This window comes from Anastrepha ludens, chromosome 6, assembly GCF_028408465.1.
Source record: "Anastrepha ludens isolate Willacy chromosome 6, idAnaLude1.1, whole genome shotgun sequence".
NCBI classification, from domain to species: domain Eukaryota; kingdom Metazoa; phylum Arthropoda; class Insecta; order Diptera; family Tephritidae; genus Anastrepha; species Anastrepha ludens.
Window position 1 is genome coordinate 87,338,033 of NC_071502.1, and position 20,556 is coordinate 87,358,588.

Here is a 20,556-nt window from a genome sequence, read left to right on the forward strand (position 1 = left end):
TAATTCCCCGCCATTCAATTTCCAAACTCATTGCGGTGTTCACTGGTCACTGGGTGATCGGTACTCATGCGGAGAAGCTAGAATTTCCGTACAACCTCTATTGCAGAAGCTGCGGGGATCCTACAGAGAAAGAGACTGTTGAACATTTTCTCTGCAAATGTCCGGCTCTGGCGGCTAGGCGCTTGAGATTCCTTAGCGCGCCCTTTGGGGATGACTTGGAGAAATTCTCCAGCCTAGATCCCTTTTCTCTCGTCCACTACATCAACAGCACTGGATGGCTGTAGAAGGTTTTCTCTTCCCAATAATTTTTCTTTGCACAGGTAATGGTCCACATTGAGGTATCAAAACGGCACGTACATAAGTGCTACTTGAAGTGTGCCTGTGGCACTCTTGCCATTTTACCTACCTACCTACCATGGGGGAAACTTTAAAACTAAGTATGCCAGTATTGATCCCATTACTTGTGATTTTTGGGAATTAAATTCCGTTCATAATGATTTTGCCCTCGATTTTTCACTTTCAAGAGTAGAATTTTTAAATCATATTATAGTTGATTTTAAATAATATATATTACATGTAATATATCAGTAGTTTAATCTAAGCAACTTTTGTATCATAGTCCGTAGGGATTGTAATTGATAGACTTAAATAAATAAATAAATGGTGCTTTTTCATAGCTAAAAGTGCAAAACAAAAAACAAAACGAACGAAAGTACTTACTTTGAAGCACTACGAAAAGACAGCCTTCTTCAATGGAAGTAATCCCATTAGTGCCTGTGCGTAGCAGTAGCAGAGCCCAGCTTGGCGATAAGCTATTTATTCGAGAAAAATTTCTTACCGGCGAGCAGTTTTTTAGGGCTGCTAATAGCCAGTAGTCGTTGGCGTAGTTGGCGAAGTGTCGTAGTTGGCGGCCGCCGTGGCCGAATGAGTTGGTGCGTAACTACCATTTGGAATTCAGAGAGAGAACGTCGGTTCGAATCTTGCTGAAAGATCAAAATTAAGAAAAAGTTTTTTCTAACAACGGTCGCCCCACGGCAGGCAAAGGCAAACCTCCGAGTGTATTTCTACCATCAAAAAGCTTCTCATAAAAAATATCTGCTGTTCGGAGTCGACTTGAAACTGTAGGTCCCTCCATTTGTGGAGCAACATCAAGACGCCCACCACAAATAGGAGGAGGAGCTCGGCCAAACACCCGAAAAGGGTGTACGCGCCAATTATATATAAGTATTATATATATAATAGGCAGTAGTCGCTAGGAGCCAAATCTGTAGTTTTGCCATTGTTCTGATTGACTTGTGACACGTTGTGCATTGTCTTGATCTAATTCAACTTTTTTGTTTGCCATATGCGCACGTTTCCTTGCAATTTCGGCTTTCAAACCAGCCAATCATGCTAGTGAATATCATTTTCACTGTTGATGGTATTTCTCTTCTCAATATAACCGATAAATATTACGCAACGCACATCCTAAAATACCGAGGCCATAACCTTTTCTGCCGATTGTTGTGTTTTCGGGCGCTTTAGACTTAGGTTCACCAGTTGCTGTCCACTCAGATGATGATCGTTTTGATTCCGGCGTGAAGCGATGGATCCATGTTTCATCCATTGTCACATATCGACGCAAAAATTTCGGTTTATTACAATTAAACATGGCCAAATACTGCTCAGAATCATCAGCATGTTCATGGTTTTGGTCAACAGTGAGCAAACGCGGAACCCACTTTGAACAGAGCTTTCTCATAGTCAAATGCTCATGCAATATAAAGCACTGTGTTGTGCATCATCGATGTCTCTACGTCCACGTTTGAAGTCAGCAAATCATCGTTTTATTATTGTATCTGATGGAGCGGAGTCCCCCAAACACCTTTCCAGTCATTTCTTCACTTGAAAGGTACTTTTTCCTTTCAAGAAGCAGTGTTAAATTAAAACATGGAATTCGTTTTGGTCCAATGTTGTGAAAATAACAAAAGTGGCGTCACTCTTAGCACAGCAACTCACGAACTAATAAATATAATATCAAGAAGTTTTAACACCTGTCTTTTTAAGGTTAGTATTAACTGAAAAAGGGGCGATTGCAATAAAACTAGGGCCATCTATGTGTTGGGCTCGGAACTTTTCAGCCCATGTGTTACTTTTCACTTAACTAGAAATTTGCTCAGCGTCGTCTGCAAACACAGTGTAGGAAGAAATATTATTGATAAACATTTGATAGTATGGCTAAATAGAATTATCCGTACTATGGATACTACTAACTCCCAGTGGGGTGAGTAAAAAGGTTTGAAGTACATTTTTTGCAAGTATTTTGTAATTTTATCATTTTCTTCGCATATTTTTTCGCCCATTCGTCCTACATATTTTCCTCAGTAGACACATTTTGATAAAATTTTTATTAAAGGGTGGAATACGTCCAGAATTTTTCAAAATATAGTGTGAAATTTTCATGAGGAAATTCCCAATATTAAAGCTTCTACAGCCCATTAACTATGTAGAGAGCGGTCCGCGCGCTCCTGTATCTCAAACTTTAAGCTCATTTTTCCCGAAACTATTTTTTCCGGCACGGTCTGCATGATAACTCATACCGTTTTTAATAGTTTTTGAAGCCTTTTTTTAAAGATCCGAAAGTGTTTTCTCCATAGATTTGACTTTTGATATTTTTATTAAAAAAAATTATAATCATAATTAAAGTGTGACTTTCTGACGTAAAACGCCTACTTTCTTTAAAATGCCGTAAATTGTAAAATTTTTCGAAATTCAAAATTCCGGCTCGACAGACTATAACTACAACTTTATTTTACAAGAATTTTTTTACGTTTTACAAATCCGTCAATATTTCGCGGAGAAATGATGCAGACCATGGGGCAACTTTTTCATTGTACTTTCGGTCGTGATTTTTTATATTCTAATTTTTGTAAAGAAAAATTAAACTAAAGTTTTTTATAAAATTTAAGTATTAATAAGCAATGTATAACATTTTTTTATTTTTATTTCTGTTGTTATTCCTTCTAAAGACTGGTATTCATTTAGCGCTGCGGGATGTATGTAACTCGTTAAATATAAAAACTTAGTAAATTTAGTAAAATTATATTCTTCTAAAATTCTGCTCTTTACTACTCCACTAATTTGCTTAGGTATTCCGCTGAGATGGAATTAAATTTTTAAAATGTTTATAAGCCAAGTCATGCCACATTTTTCTTCTAATTTCCCACACATAGCTTAAATTACAATAAAGAGTACAAACTCAATGCTATTATATTTTTATGAATGGAGTCATAAAATTTGCTTCCCTCATCCCTCATTTTTTTCATTGCTCCTATCTTTTATGATGAGACGTTTAACTAAGTGAAAAAGGTATGCAAACTGTTTAACAATCACGTAAAACAAATAAAATTCACGATTTGCACACAATTTGCAAACTTGTGCGTGCTGAATATTTAATGGAAATTGGAATCATAAAAACGTAAAAAATGTATTTGATTTACGTAATTCTTAGCCTTTAACTAACTGACGTACGTAGATGGAGTGCATATGCAGGTGGGGGGGAGCTAACAAGAAACAAACAAAACTAAAAATCAAATGAAAGGTGTTCAAGCGAAAAATGCTCTAAAAGCGAGTATATATAAATATGTATATGTAAGTATATAATAAGTATATAAGCAGCAAGTTAATGGAGTGAGTGGTGAGGGAAGTGAATTAGATTCTTGCTGATGCTTTTAGGGTACATAACTTTGTATGTGCATAAGTATTTCAATATATACAGTTATAACACAATTAGTTGCTTACGCATACAAACATATATACAAGTGTAGAAACTTCAAACACATACACACTCATGAGTAGTCTCAAACATATTATTAACCTCAAAAACTATATTAATGACGTCGATTAGGCTTTCGTAATTTATGGCCAACTCATATATGGCGATTACGCAGCAGTAAGTAAAAGCAACATATGAACACTGCCTCATATTTACTTATACACCTTTTGGGCTAAATGTCGACAAAAATATCCCTAATGAACTTTGACTACATTACAAAACTCACGCATTTCCTGTATGTGACCAACTTCCGACAACCAACCGCTGAAGGTGACTCGAATATTTGTATGAATATGTAAATGCATTGTAATTTGGCAAAAATTACTTTTTAATATGCGACACACTCTGATAAAAATAACATAACTGCGCTAGAAAATATCCGGCACAAAACTTTCAAACAGAAAAAGTCGACGCTGAACTCAAAGCTCCCGTGAAAATGAGGTAAAAAGTTGAGGTCAAAGTGGGTGGTGATTTCTTGTACCCAATGCGTCTATTAACTCTCCAGTAAAGACCGTGCATTACTTTGGACAAACTACTTTTCGATATACAGTCTATATAACAGAAGTGTGACCAGTAAAATTCAAACTTAGAGTTTCGTTATAAAAAACGTTAAATGCTGTCCTTTCGTAGCCTTCATTATTTTTAGAAAATGAATTTGGCGTACGAGAAATAATGAATATAATGAAAGCAGAGATCCTATGTACACACCCTCAATGTCCAAACACGTCAGGTCACGTGCACCTGCAGGAAGATATTTGAAAAAGTCTGAGACGTTCGTAAATGAATGCGTGCAATGCTACACCGAAGTAAAAACGTTGACGCCTTGCCCGGAAAAAAATATCTCGGGAGCAAAATCAGAAGATCATTGATATGTTTGTGACAAAGCCGAGCTTATCGTTGCGTGAAGTTCCAGCAGTTTTAAGGAAAAGTGGTGTAAAAATATCCAAAAACACAGTTTGAGTTCGTTTACGAACAAAAGACCTCAAATTTGGGAGCACATTGAAAAAAAAACCCGCTGATCTCATAATCTTCTTCTTCTTAACTGCCGCGATATCCGCTTACGCGATTTTGGCCGAGTTTAACAAAGCGTGCTAGTCGTTTCTTTCTCGTGCTAACCGGCGTCAGTTGGACGCATCAACTGATGGGTTGGTTGACAGTGGGCTTTAGCCTTTCACACAATGCGCTCGCTAGAACCTTATAGGCGATATTTAAAAGACCAATCCCGCGGTAATTGGCACAAATTGCAGGATCGCCCTTCTTATGGATTGGGCAGATCAAACTTAAATTCCAATCGGCAGGCATGCTTTCATCCGACCATATTTTGCATAGGAGCTGGTGCATGCACCTTACCTTCCCGCCGCTATGTGTGGATAGCTCAGCCGGCAGTCCGTCAGCGCCCGCGGCTTTGTTGTTCTTTCGCCGCGTTATGGATATTCTCACCTCGTCACGGTCGGGTAGCGGAACAACAATCCCTCGTCAACGATTGGGGTATCGGGATCTTCACATTCTCTGTGACATGCGCAGCTATCACTGTTTAACAGGTTCGAGAAGTGTTCCCTCTATAAGTTAAGTATGCTCTGGATGTCAGTCACCAGGTCTCCGTCTTTGTTCTCACTGGAAAACGCCCCGGTCTTGAAACCTTATGTAAGCCGCAGAACTTTTTGGTAGAATTTTCAAGAGTTGTTCCTATTGGCCAGCATCTCAAGCTCCTCGCACTCACGTATTTCGGTCTCTCGTTTCTTCTTTCTGATTATACGTCTGTCCTCCTTTCTTAGCTCTTGAATATATTGCCTATAATATATATTATCACCATCACCATCATCATCATAGCATCACAGTGTGGAGTGAACCATTGCTTCCGCTACAATTCGTTTCCACGTCACTCGGTCATCAGCTTTTCGTTTGATATCGGATATGCGCATAGCTTCAACGTCGCCTTCAATGTCATCTCTCCATCGTTTTCTTGGTCGGACTCTTCTGTTGTCTTGTGGATTTGTTTCGAAGATCTTTTTTATAGTTCTATCGTTGCTCATTCGTAAAAAGTGAAATTTGCACTCCTAGTAAGTACGTCTAACTCGTCGTTGTACCAATTGCGAATAAATCTTATAAGTCCGTACAATGTAAAGCCTGTTTGTTCTTGGTAGCGCTGGAAAAGAACTGTCAAAAATTACATTTGTTTGTAGGAGGTTACACCAGTTATATGAGGTTTGAAGAGTTTGTAGGTATACTCCTCTCAATCTACAAACTGCGTGCTACAAGCAACATTGTCACATCAGCCTACACGCGATGGGTTGATAGCTTGGCATGTAATGCTACAAAGATGCTCAAAGGCGCTAATAAATCGGTGAAAATCGGTGAAAGTTTGTAGTTGGTACTGCGTTTATATTGGCATAAGAGGAGCTTTCAATAATACATCCCATGAGGCAATCAACAATGCCCTATCTAAAAATGTTGTATCGAAACCTATTTGTGATGGATTATATCGACGCTGGAATACAGAGCGATCAGTGCAGAATTAGGAGGAAGAATAAAGTTTACCAGGGTCACAAGAGTTTGTCCACAAGGGGGAGTACTCTCTTCTCTTCTGTGGACACTAGTAATACACGAACTGGGATTCCACACTAAAGGTTATGCTGATGGTCTGGTAGTACACATAGACGGCTTGAATTAGGAGACCATTTCTAAGCGCATGCAACATGCCCTCCATATAATAAACAAATGGTGCAACGACCAAGGGCTCACATTAATCCATCTAAAACTAGTGCCGTTTACTAGGAAAAGGAGCATCTACATTAAATGTCCTATCCTAATGAATCGAGTCTTCAATTTTCAACAGAAGCGAACTACCTAGAAATCAGCCGTGATAAAACGCTTGATTGGAACTCTCATCTTGATAAAGTTACTGCAAAAGCCAAGCCAGACGGGAATTTTTTGTCTGCACAAGGCTTTCTGGAAAAACAAGGGGACTCAGCCACAGAATTACTACTGGATATTCACTACAGTTGTTAAACCAATAGTCACCTACGCTTCCATAGCATGGTGACTTAAAGTTGAGCAACGAAAGGCGGTTGAGGTCATTCTCAACAAATTGTACCTCTTCATCTGCGTTGGAATAACAGGCGCAATGAAAACATGCCCAACTGCTTCCCATTTTAATTCAAAAAGAAGAAGGTTTGAGCGCCTTAAGACTAAAAGGTATCTCCGATCTAAAAAGTGGTGATCTGAAAGGACATCTTAAGATCTTGGAAGACTTCCGACATACTCCTATTCTATATAGGGTGGACATATTACCTCCCAACCCCATTCTCTTCGGGAACTTCCACGTCCTCATAAATGAACGTACGGCGTGGAAAAGTGATTCTATATTATAGATCTGGTACACTGATGGATTAAAATTAGAAGATGGTAGAACAGCGGCGGAAATCAATGTGCCTAAACTCAAAAAACCGACTCCAATGGGTATCTACCCAACAATCTTCCAGGCATACTATTGAGATATATGTGAGGGAATGTCTCCGTAGCAAAATGAGAGGAACTCACATTTACATACTTTCATATAGTCAGGCGGCTTTGAAAGCCCTCCTATCAACTACAGTCACCTCAAAACTGGTACAAGACTGCCTGAATCCTCTTTATATGCTATGGAAGTTCAACACATTATTATGGGGTTGGGTTCCTGGACACAAAGGACAGGAGGGACATTAAATAGCGGAACATCTAGCAAAAAAAGTGGCACACATACCCCTAATTGGTCCTAAACCTTTCTGTGAACTTACAGAGGCCACATATTCGAACTTCTCAGGAGGTGGAAGAAAAAGAAGAAATTCTATTCGGTCAGCGACAAGCGAAACAATTCCTAACGCTGGGTAGAGACCTTTCTGATAAACTACTTTCACTTAGCAGAGTAGACCTAATACTTCTAACTGGTGGCTTTACAGGCCACTGTTTTCTGAGATAGGTAGGTAGGTAGGTTGAAGTGCCAGTCTGACACTCCTCAAATAGCACTAAAGCGCCGTTTTGATACCATTTTTATACCTATAATGGCCAGATATCTACAGCCAGACAAAGCTGTTGATATAATCGAGGAGCTGCCACACCCGGACATTTACAGAGAAAGTGCTCAACAGTCTCCTTCTCTGAAAAGTCTCCACAGCTTCTGCAATGGAGGTTAAACGGGAACCCTAATTTTTTCGCGTGTGTGCCGATCGTCCAGTGACCGGTCAACATAGCTACGAGTTTGGAAATTGAATGGCGAGGAGTCCAAAGGACTTTCTGAGTCCTTCGTATATTGTGCTGGGGCCAAAGAGTTTTAGAAATAGCACATGAAGAAATGGGGCTCCATCTTTTCTGCGCTTTCCTGAGAAATAATTTGAGCAGTTCCCCTTTAACAAGTGTCAGAGTGATGCCAATGACCGGATAGGAGGTCTCTGAGACCAATTCAGTTCCTTTTATGGTAAGCTCATCAGCAATTTCATTTCCCGTAGCCTGAGATGCCATTTAAACAAAATGGGTCTCTCTGGTCCATCATCTGCGAATCTGCGAAATGGAAACTCAAGATTCGGAATACATTATATGTAAATGCCCTGTACTAGGCAGAAAAAGGCTACACCATCTTGGTGATACTGCCATGCCTCCATATAAATTATGGAATATAGGCTATCTCGGCAGGCTTTGAACAATAGTAACTTAGCAGTAACCTAATAATAATAATTCTAGTTGATATAATTACGACACTGCCCTTATCAGATTGTGCGCTGGGTAAAAAAAATTAAAACCGAAAAAACCACAACATAAATGCTCAAAAAGTCATACTCGCATACTTTCTTAAGCAAAAACGCATATGTGTGTATGAGCACGCGAATATGTAAATGCATGCCCAAAAGTAAACCACCGGAAAGTCAGAGTTCCTGTGACTTTTCCGACTACCAGCTGCCCTAAGAAAAACCTGTCATGTGGTCTAGCCTTAATGGATTTGGTAAAGTCAGTAGGTTTTCGATAGCAAAAGTCATGTAAGAACATATATTTGTATGGTATATTTATGTGAGTTAACTGAGTGCCTTGAGGCGCAAGCATATGCTGCTTGTAAGTAATTATCCTTGCAAGTAATTATCCTTTCTATCGAACTCAATTCAGCTCGCTCCAGCACAATTCAAATCAGTTGATTTTATGCAATTGTAACTACTCACAACTCACTACTCACAACGCGCTAGTCTACATGGGGTATACATACGTAAGTGTGTATAGTTATATGGCAAGCGCGCCTTAATTTATGCAACACTCCACAAGCGGTCACTCCACAGCGATTAGCCACACGTACGCATTTAATGTACACACAGATGTGGGCATATTTCGTACACTCACATGGAGTACAAGTACGTCATATCAACGCGTATGCTAATGACCAAAAGTCACTAATTTTCGTAGCCACTTTGACACGCGTAGGCGTTTGTGTTAACTCTTATGTCCAGCTGTGAAATGAGGAGGCATTGATTTGCATAAATTACAAGTATTTAATTTTACACGTATATATACAGAGTTATATGAGGAAAGTCTTCTTGCAAAAGCATGAACTAGAATTTTTCACGTAGCAGAGTAATTAAAGGTATTTACATATGCTTAGATTTTTTTTTTTTTTGTACATAAAACTTCGCTTTAGTTTTATTATTTATCAGGTATATCAAAAATGCTTACATCCAAATACAAACAAGTACTCTGTTAGTTGTCGAGGCTTATGACTATGCTAAAGTTCTGCCCTTTCTTATTAAAATTGCTCGTTAATTGCTTTTTAATGAAATTCAGAAGCCAGCAAGAAAATTATACAACTTACTAATGATTGCCAAAAGTAACAACGATGTATATTAGTTTGCTTAAAAGACGAATATACTTCTCCAAACACCTCGACATAGTGCCGCATTGTAGATTCTTATGTAAGAAAGAATGATTAACTAAGAGTGAAGACAAGATAAGGGAGTAGTTTTATACAAACAATGCAAACATAAGTCAGTCTTACCAAAGAATAGTCTCATATCTGACCTAAATGAGCCAACTTATTATAATAAACTATACTCAGAGCAACTTCTCTTTCGGAACTTAAGAAATAATACTTAATATGTGCCTGAGTTACACCAAAAAACATCTATCTATCAAAGGCTGATAGATTCGAAGGTTTGGCTCACCGAAACAAAATTGTGAAAGTAACTTCAGCTGGTGGTGGTGGAGGTGTTGTTTAAGAGACACAGCTCAGACACAATTGGTGCAAAAGATGCCATTTTGTGTGTATCAACACCTGAACTACCAGTACTTTTTATTAGTCGAACCATCTTTATTTGCTTATGAATCTGCCTATGTTGCCAATTTTCTTTTCTGCAATCCCTCTCAAGTTGACCATCGTGAATTCGCCCACTCACACAGATAGTGAAAAACTGTTTCTTTAGATTCTTCTTGATTGCAGCTTCTACATCTATTGTTGTATGACCATCCCATATTCTAAAGGTCAGTGGCCAGTTATTGTTGACGTAATTCTGAATATGTCTGCTTGTGGCTTTCTGAACAACTTGTCAGTTCTGGATTTGTTGAAATTGAGCACGATTGTTACGCTATTTTGCAGGTATCTGTGCTAGTCCATCAGTCAACGGCCTGCTTCTGAAATAGCGAGGAGATTTTCCTTTTACGCACGCCTTGGCGACAGCTTATTTCTACCGCTTCAGACTCTTCATAGGATGTCCCCTGTCTTGCCAGTTTATCAGCTTTCTCATTTCCGTCTATGTTCTTATGGCCAGGTACCCAGATGAGAGGTATGTCTGTCATGTACGCCAAAGTATTAAGTCCTTCTTTGCATTGTCTGATAAGCTAAGGTGGCTGCTTGACTATCTGAAAAAATACGTGCTTCTGATAGTTGTTGGAGATGATTTCTGATTATCCTGCAAGCTTCCCTTATCCCGATAACTTCTGCTGGAGAAATACTATTCCAATTCTCCAAGCAAAAGGATTTGGAAGTTTCGAGGACTTTTGAATATATACCGGTGCCGATGCCACAATCCACCTTGGATTTTAAATTCAAATCCTATTCTTTGCGCGTGGGGAACTTTACCTTGAACTCTGTTCTAAAGTCTGGGAAAGCGGTAGTAAAATCTAATGAGTTGTTAGTAAGCCTTTGGGTGCTTAAGATAACACTATGACCAAACATCCTAGTATTCCAAAAACCACCTGACATTATTCTAAAGGCGGTATTCTTTACTGTCAGCCATAGTTGCAAGTCTATTGACAACAGGCTCCTCGGCAGGCAATGGCAAACCTCAGAGTGTATTGCTGCCATGAAAAAGCTCCTCATAAAATATCTGCCGTTCGGAGTCGGCTTGAAATTGTAGGTCCCCCTATTCGTGGAACAACATCAAGACGCACACCAAAAATAAGAGGAGGAACTCGGCCAAACACCCAAAAAAGTGTATACGCTCCAATTATATATATATAATTCTTTGTGGAGCTCAAAGTGACTTAATATCTAAAAATCTAAATACTACTCGTACTTGCACTTTTCGATTTTTTTACCCTAATATATTTATATACCTTGCCCTAATAGATATTATTTATGTGACCTAATTCCCACCATAAATATGATTTTTTGGAATACCCCGACCACAGCGGCATCTAGTGGGACCACTTTCTTCAAGCGGGTTTATTTTTAGATGGTTAAACTATATTTCCAGTATGCACCCAATCGAACTATAAGTACGATTTCTATAAATCTAACGATTCCAGCTCCAGCAAGCGAGTCCGAACAAACTCGTAAGCCTTCCCAGGCATTCACACATAACTGAGCAAAATTTCATTGCAATGTGATGAATGGTTAAAGAATGAATAAACCACTTACGAACTTTGGTATTTAAATTTAAGAAGAAGCTGGTTGTCGGGTCACTGGGTGAGATTTTTAGGAATACAAGAATAAGTTATCAAATTTCTCCTTTCCATGAGTCAAATGGGCGCAGTAATAATATTTAGTTTCTGTAGGGTGAAAAATGGCCGACAATTCGACCTACAAGATCTTTTGTGTCCTTCTACGTGTTTAAGAAGTAGTTAATACTAGTCCTGTTGACTGGTACTACTGCCATTAAATGCATCATCATGAGGTTCTATGTTATTCAACCAAGATATTCGCTGCCTTGGGCTGGGAATCGGTTGAAAGCCAAATTCGTTCAGTAAGTTTTGCGCCTTGCAGTCAAATTTCAAAATATCTGCAACAGGAGCTTTTTTAATTTCCTTCGTATCCATTTCATCTCGGTGAAAGATGTGCAGTCTCGTCTCTGCCAAGGCAGGGCAGTTCCACAAGATATGATCTGTGGTTTCATCATCCGCCATTCCCAATGTGAATGTTTGAGAAATGGTAATTTAAGTAATAGTGACCTGACCTACTATTTTCTGAAATCTAATTTGCGCATGTTATGCAATTCTCTTTGTATATAATGCAGGCGTACGCCATAGAAAATATCAGATTCTGAGCAATATAAAATGTGGATTTAAGGACGTAATTATGGTTGAGTAGCAGGACTTCTGCTACCTGTCTAGAAGGGGCTTTTGCTCTAGGTGCTTAAGCCCGAGTTATATATAGTTACAAGCACTTCCTTAGACTTCCTTGGCTAGCATCATTCCCAGTATATGTATGGGGATTGCTTATGCTGCTACAACAACAACAACTTCCTTGACTAACATCATTATACCTAAAAGTTTTTTCGAGGCTAAGAAAATTTTGATACAACTTTCAACTATTCCACTTTTGATCTGATTTTTAATTCTTTATGTATAAAATATCTTTTCACTGTAATCATAGAAGTTATTGTGTGCAGGTAACTTAAAACGGTTTCTAAACGATTTCGCAATCACAGTCGGAAATATTCAAACAAACATCAACCTCTATAAAGTAGTTGAACTTTGGGCGACTCCTTTCTGGTTACCTTTCGATGGCACAGCCATAACTGCTGCTGTTGCTCTTGCCCTTTGTTGTAACTGCAATTTTCGCATTCATTCTCATAATTATGCATTACTGTGCGCCAATATTTTTATTATGCAAATGCATTTCCACGCAAAATGCACAAATTTGCATTCCTCCCTCCAGTGATCCTGATTCCCTTTGACGGTGCATGAAAAGGGTTCGCAGGCAAAAAAAAAAATTAAAAAAAAAAAAAATAACGCGCACAAAACACATTGCCTTGCTCACTGCGGCAACATCTCATGCACCAGCAGCAACAACAATAACAACAACAACAACGCTGTCAATTTCGTTTGTGTGCGAAACGTTGCACTTTGGCTGTATAATAAAGGATAACACTAGAAAAACAATGGCAACCCTAGAACAACACGGGCATTCAGGCGATGGAAGAGAATATCAGCGCCGCAAGGCAGAAGTCACAACACGCGCCACCCTACCCTTTACTCTGCCACTGCACCGCTGCAATTGAAAGACAATGCAACTGCAAGGAGAAACTGCATTCGCCGATAAGACACTTGTTGGACTTGCCTCTAACCTATGTTCAGCTCATTTGAATTGACGGTGTGCGTATGCGAGTTGGATATGTGTGTGTGTGTGTCGAAAACCCTCATCGTCAACTCACTCTGACACACAATTGTGCAAAAATTGCGTAAGGATATCCTGACTGGCTGTTGGCGAGTAAAGTGCACTCGATTTTTTTGCGCTTTTCACTTTCTGGCTTCCTCTTTTTCTTGGCTTTGTACTTTCTTTGTTTGATTTGTTGTTTTTTTTTTCTCTGCTTTTCTGGAGGGTTGCAATTTCGCAAATTGGCTATTATGCTGAAGGGTGATTTTTCGCACGACCCCTTGGCTTAAGTGGCGCCGGCACCGATACAAGTGTGGGAATTTTTGCAATGCTGCCGTAATTTCCTTCGAGCTAAATTGATGAGCTGCGAGAAGAGGGTTCGTGCAAATGCCGTTGCATTTGATATGGAAATTTCTTTGGGATACACGCATGCTTGTTAGATATTGATGAACAGCGTGGGAATTCAGTTTTTCATTAGAAAGGTGTGTTCACGGAGTGCGAGGAAACGGTGAAAGTTTTTACTGGATGCAAATAGTTTAAAAAATGACTTTCTTCTCATACCTTTTTTAAGATGTAGCTCTGGGATAGAACGTTTTTGAGACCGTGATAATGCTTAATTAGACCCAGACTTTTACAGAACGCGGTTTAATATTCGACTTGTCTTGTTGATGGGAATAATCTGGGATGTAAGTAAATGAATTTCTTTTCTTTTCCTTTCCGGCTCCCGAATCGGTATGATACTATTAACGTGCCTCGGCATCCAAAGTGAAATTTGCGAAAACATTTTTTTAATTAGAGAAGTTATTGCTCGCAAGTGGTCCGATATTGCCAGCTCCCTGCAGGAAAAACTGTTCTAGTAATTATGCGGTTCTCAAATTTAGTTTCATTAAAAGTAGTTTCGAGTAGGCGCCACAACTGCAAAGCTTTTACCTAACCGAAGTACCTGCAGAGAAGTTGCATGTCATGACCTCGTCATTAATTTTTCTGAAAATTGGTTTAATAGTAGACTTGAGTATAAAAAGAAGCAAACTGAAAAAATATTGGTATACATATATTCAATGTTGAAAACTTTTATATTGAGTTTTTTATAGTAGAGAAGTTTTTAAAATAAAAAAAATAGTAAATTTGGGATTTATTAAATGTTGAAAATTTTGATATAGATTTTTTAAAGTATCTTCTGTTCTTTTTGGTATTACACAAGTTTTTTAGGAGAAAATATAATGTAAAAAAAAAATTTTTATTGAAAAAAGTTAAGTTTAAAAAAGTTAAGTCGAAAAAAAATATTTCTTTTAATTTCAATTGTAAAAATTTTTTTTTCTTGGGCTTTCATAAATGTTTTTTGAGAATTGGTTTATTTTTAGGCTTGAGTATAAAAAGAAAAAAATTAAAAAAAAAAGTTATTATGATATATGCAATGCTGAAAATTTTGATATAGATTTTTCTAAAATGGAAAAGTGGTTTGAAGTAAATAGTAAAAAATGAGTAATTTTCAGATTTATTCAATATAGAAAATTTCGATATGGAGTTATTAAAGTGGAGTAATTTCGGAAATAGGAGAAAATGTAATGGTAAAAAAATAAAATTAAATTAATAAAAATTAAAATTAATTGGAACAATGGTTTTTTTTTAATTCATTGTAAAAATTGTTTGATCCGAATTTTTTTTAATTGCAATTGTAAAAAGTGCTTCATTAAAAAAAATTTGTTTGTTTGAAATTTTTTAAAACAATTTTTTTTGCTTGGCTTTCTTGAAACCATTTTTCCCCCATTTTTTTATTTTTATTAGAAGCAGAAACACCATTATGAAATGTGTTTTCTAATAGAGGTCGCCCCTCAACAGGCAATTGCAAGCTTCCGAGTGTATTGGAACCATGGAAAAGCTCCTCATAAGGACCTTTTTCCGTTCGGAGTCGGCTTAGAGCTGAAGGTCCCTCTATTTGTAGAACAACATCACGTAGGCCAAACACCCAAAAAGGTGCCATAGCTGATTATGCTTAGTAATCCCATAAAGTTTCATAGTGGAACTCTATTCAATAAAAAAAATAGATTTTCGGTGATGAAAATCTTTATTTGTACCTTTAAATCTTGATCGCATTTTCCATGACTTTATCCAAGATTTCCATAAGGGCTGTGACTGTCTGCCTGCCTTGTTGGCATAAACTCATGACTTCAACGAGCACCAAAGAAAGTTGTCCTGGATGGTTTAGTCGAACGATCTTGCAGGCTATGTCAATCATCAAACCAGAAGGGAAGGAAAGCCCTCCTTTGCAATATCTACTGTGGCTCGTGCTGTGTATGCGGTTGCACCGTTTTGCTAAAATCACTTGTTCACCAAGCTCCGATTATCCAATTCCGGAAGTAAGCAGTCGGTTGTTAAGGCCCCGTAGCGTTCACGGTAACAGTTCCCATATTGCCGATGACGTTTTCGAAAAAAATACATGTCAACCATTCCTCCCGCGTGATCGCCGCGCCTTTGATGTAATCGATGTAATGACTACTTGTGCATCACACGCAGGCCTTCAGTGCCCCAAAAACGAAGATATTTCTTATTGACGTAATCGCTTAAGTGAAAATTCGCCTCGTCGCACATGATGATTTTCGATACAAAATCGTCCTCTTCGTTGTTGCGATTGAGGATGGCTCGGCAGTGATTTTCACGCGACTGAACATCAGCAGGCATTAACTGATTGACTGTTTGCCCTTTGTACGGGAACATCTGTAAGTCTTTCACTGAAATTCACTGGAAGTTCCGTCTGAAGAGGCCCAATTGCGCGGTCCGTCATCTGGTTGATGTTTCTTCGTTCTCAGCGACATGGGCAGCCACAGCCGCGATTTGCTCGACCGAAAGTGCAGTACGATGGTGGCGACACCGTGCAAGTTCTCGTGTGGTGCCAGTCGCCACAACTAAGCGCCGGAATGTTTGCCCAGTTGACCGGCCATGATTAGGAAACTGACGTTGTAATTCGCACTACGCCAACACCATCGACCGAATATTGGTAAAAAAATGGACACAATTACTCTACTCTCTTGCAGGTGCTAAAACCGTGGTTTAGAAATATTTTTGAAAAGGGTTGCCATCTATCTGAAACGTTAAAACATAAGAAAAAAAATTTCAATCAATTGAGATATTACAAAATGGATACCAAATATAGATCACAATTCAAGGGCTGCCTTATATTAATCCTGGGATACTGAAATTAGGTATGCTGCGATTTTCCACTAATATTATCATCCCTGGTACCATATCATTTATGATTCGTTAATCGTCCTTACAATTAAAATTTGCCTAACGCTGTCTGGTTTGGTTGGTTTTTATGAGAATTTTTTTCAAGACAATCATGCACTCGGAGGTTGTCATTACCTGCTAATGCGCGACCGATATTAGAAACAATTTATTCTATTATTCAATGCCTCATATTCACAGTGGGCTTTGAATGCGAAAGCAACGATTTTGACCACGCTCGCGCCAACCACCTGCTTAAACACTGAAATATTGCGTGCTTAATCATCGTCTTGACGATTCCATAACAAATAATATTAAGAAAACTTAATATTTGTTTAAATATTCGTCAATTAACACTGAACTATAGTGATTTTTTTGTGATAGCTATAACTCGTAAACAAGAGCTGTTACAAAAAAAAATGAGGGTATATTTAGAATCAGCGTTGTCAAATTAGTAAACATCAATTATCAAAAGTCATTCATCAGACAAAAAGTGCGATTTCGTTTTTTTGTGTTATATATTCTATATAAAAAAATTTATTCAATCGTTCCTAAAAGGCTAAGCTCCTTCATTTAGTTTTTTCTTTTTTTTTTTGCACTTAAAGTTCACTGCTTGGCATTCAATTTGTAAGCGCCGAAATACAAACCCTTTCAAAATTTCAAATGTGAAGTTTGATGACAAGTGCGAAAATATTTGTCAGCAAACAAAAGGAATCACCAAAAAATTCGGCTACATTCAGTGATTAAAAAATCTCATTTTTTCTCTTGATTTGAATTTTTTACGTTTCGTTTTTTGGCAAATTGTACAGCTAAATTGAAATGCTTTTGGCTTGATGAAAAAAATATATATATATTGTAAAAAATACACAACTCATTGGAGCCTTTTGTGTGACTAAATAAGTGTAAATCCACGTACTTAGCTACAAATACGCAGACATTGCACATACATACATACATACAATGCAGTCTGACAAAGCAAACCAATCCAATCACGAATTTCACCATTCACCAGCTATATATGTAGGTATGTATTTGGGTGTGTGTGTGTGTGAATATCGATAAAAGCATTCCAAGGCTGCTTGTCCACCTTTTCTCAATACTGCAAATATGTGTGTGTGTTATGTATGTGTATGCCATTACCGTTATTTCGGTTCCCTGTTACGTTGCTTTTTGTATAAATTAAAATTTTCGCCATTCCAATTCATTTGATTTTCATTTGTTCATTCAGTGCTCGCATTTAAACACAGACCTTTCCTTTTGGGTGTATGTTTGTATTTACATACATACAAATATGCATATGTATATGTATTTATATGTTTCACATCTTATAATTGTGCAGTGTTTCTTGTGTATAACAGAATTTTCTCTACAAATATTTGAAGACATTCATGTATGTATGTGTGACTGCATATCAGATAAACTATAGATGTATGTATGTATGTATGTATGCATATACGTGTATATGCACATATATTTACATATTCCAGCGCATAAGTACATTAACGTACATTTAATATATTGCGTAAGTAGTTTATAATTTTTTTGATACGTATTCACATACATATGTACATATACATGTACATATACTGAGACTGTGACATAAACTTGTACATAATAAATACATATTGCGTCTTTCCTATACAAATATACCCAACACTAATCCTTAAATTCCCCCAAACCAATTGCAGTCGCTTCGCGTTCGTGCTTTTCCTTGGATCTTCACAGCTGCCACATCCATATCCCCATCAACTTGCCACTACTGTGTCGTTTGGTTATGTCCTTCGCATTAAAATCGGTAAACAGCATCGCTTTTCTCTGTGGCGTTAATGCCTACTGTGTGAGTGTGTGTGTGCGTGTGTTAGTGTTGTTATATATTTCGCCTGTCGCCTCCCACTCACACCAAAGCCATCCAACCAAGTAGGCTAGCCGACCAACAAACCAACCAACCAGCCAAGCTACGGCGCTATCATCCCATCCACTTTTATTCCTGCCTTTTTTGCTTTGCCATTCGCTCTTTGCCCACCTCTTTCAATGATTTTCCTGTTTTTTTTCTTTGGCGACTTTATATGTACTTTCTTAGCGCCATAGTCCTACAATCGGTTCGTGTTACTTTCGTGCCGCTGTATTTTGTCTTGCAAATGTGTTTGTATGTATGTATGTATGTATGCGCTGTTGTTCATTACGTACGCGCTACTATGTGTTTGCGTTATTTTTACTCCTTCCTTCTTTCTGCTTCTTCTTCTTCTTCCGCTTGTACACTATACTCAATAGAATGTCCTGACGCTGATGCGATATTTACATGCAATAAAAATTAACGTTAAAAGGAGCTCCAAATGTGGCAGATGAGAAGATGAATTGGAATCTCTAGTGGTATACTTTTACTGTGCAGTACAGTGTGCCGAAATCGCATAAAATTACTACAAACTCATTTAAATTAGAATATATTTGTGTACCAGCAAAGAGTTGTACTCTTTCTTGCCAGCCTAAGCAGCACAGGATTCGCGGGTACACACTTTGACTATCAGATTACGCAGATCGACTTGAGCCACTGCTTCAACCATCACTTCTCCTTATAAAGGGTGGTTAAGTTTCAAGGGCCAGTATTGATTTTGAGTAAAGTACAATTTTTTTAAGAATTTATTGTCATTTCTCTTTAATTTGATAATATTGGCATAGCTCAATTACGCATGGAGCAAAATATTGGCCAAATGGGCGCTGTGGCCTCGGCGGCACACCTCCATCCGATGGTCCAAATTTTCGATGACGCTGAGGCATAATTGAGGTTCTATGCCGTTAATGTGCCGAATTATCTCATCCTTTAGCTCTTGAATTGTTGCTGGCTTATCGACGTATACCTTTTCTTTCAAATAACCCCAAAGAAATAAGTCCAACGGTGTCAAATCACATGATCTTGGCCGCCAATTGACATCACCGCGACGTGAGATTATTCGGCCATCAAATTTTTCGCCCAAAGAGCCATTGTTTCGTTAGCTGTGTGACTCCTGCTAAAATCACATATCGTCCACATCCTATCTTCCAATTCGGGCCATAAAAAGTTCGTTATCATCTCACGATAGCGAACACTATTCACAGTAACTGCCTGACCGGCCTCATTTTGGAAAAAATACGGTCCAATGATGCCGCCGGCCCATAAACCGTACCAAACAGTCACTCTTTGTGGGTGCATTGGTTTTTCGACAATCACTCTTGGATTATCATTCGCCCAAATGCGGCAATTCTGCTTATTGATGAATCCACTGAGGTGAAAATGTGCTGAAAATGATTTTCTTCGAAAATTGGTCATTAACTTTTTCCATTTCCTGTCACCATTCTGACCGTTGCTCTATTGTGTATCTTTCCATTGGTTCAAATTGAGTTAGTATGAAATTGAAAAGTGTCAAATGAAATGCAGAAAAAAACTTAACGTTTAGGTGTGGTTCACATTTAACATCGGCCCTTGAAATTGAACCACCCTTTACTAAAAATATTAGATTGCGAGGAAAAAAATCTATTACTTTTAGGTAAAATTTTTTCGCAACTGGTTAAAAGCTGTTTTATAGTCGATCTTCAGCTCTGGGGTGGTGCTACAACTACTAAAATGCCAGTCAACTACGATTATTTCTGTGATTTTATCGACACTTTTTTAGCATCTAAAATCCCTTAACGGCATCGGCGAAACCTAATTTGCATGTACAATAATTCACAAATTCTACGGCCTGGCTTTTCGCCTTTATCAAAGAAACACTGTACCGAATTTTCTCTTTGTTGACTTCCATAATTAACACCCTGTAACTCACAACTGAATGAAACAAACAAAAGACGGCGAAAGAACTTTTTAGTATGAAATATCGACTTGAAAACGAGAACAAGCTTTAAAATGTTTGATCGATACTTTACGAAAAATCGATCAATGCAGCCATCTACCGGGAAAATAATGAATATCTTTTTTCCCAAACTAATATTTTTGTCCAAT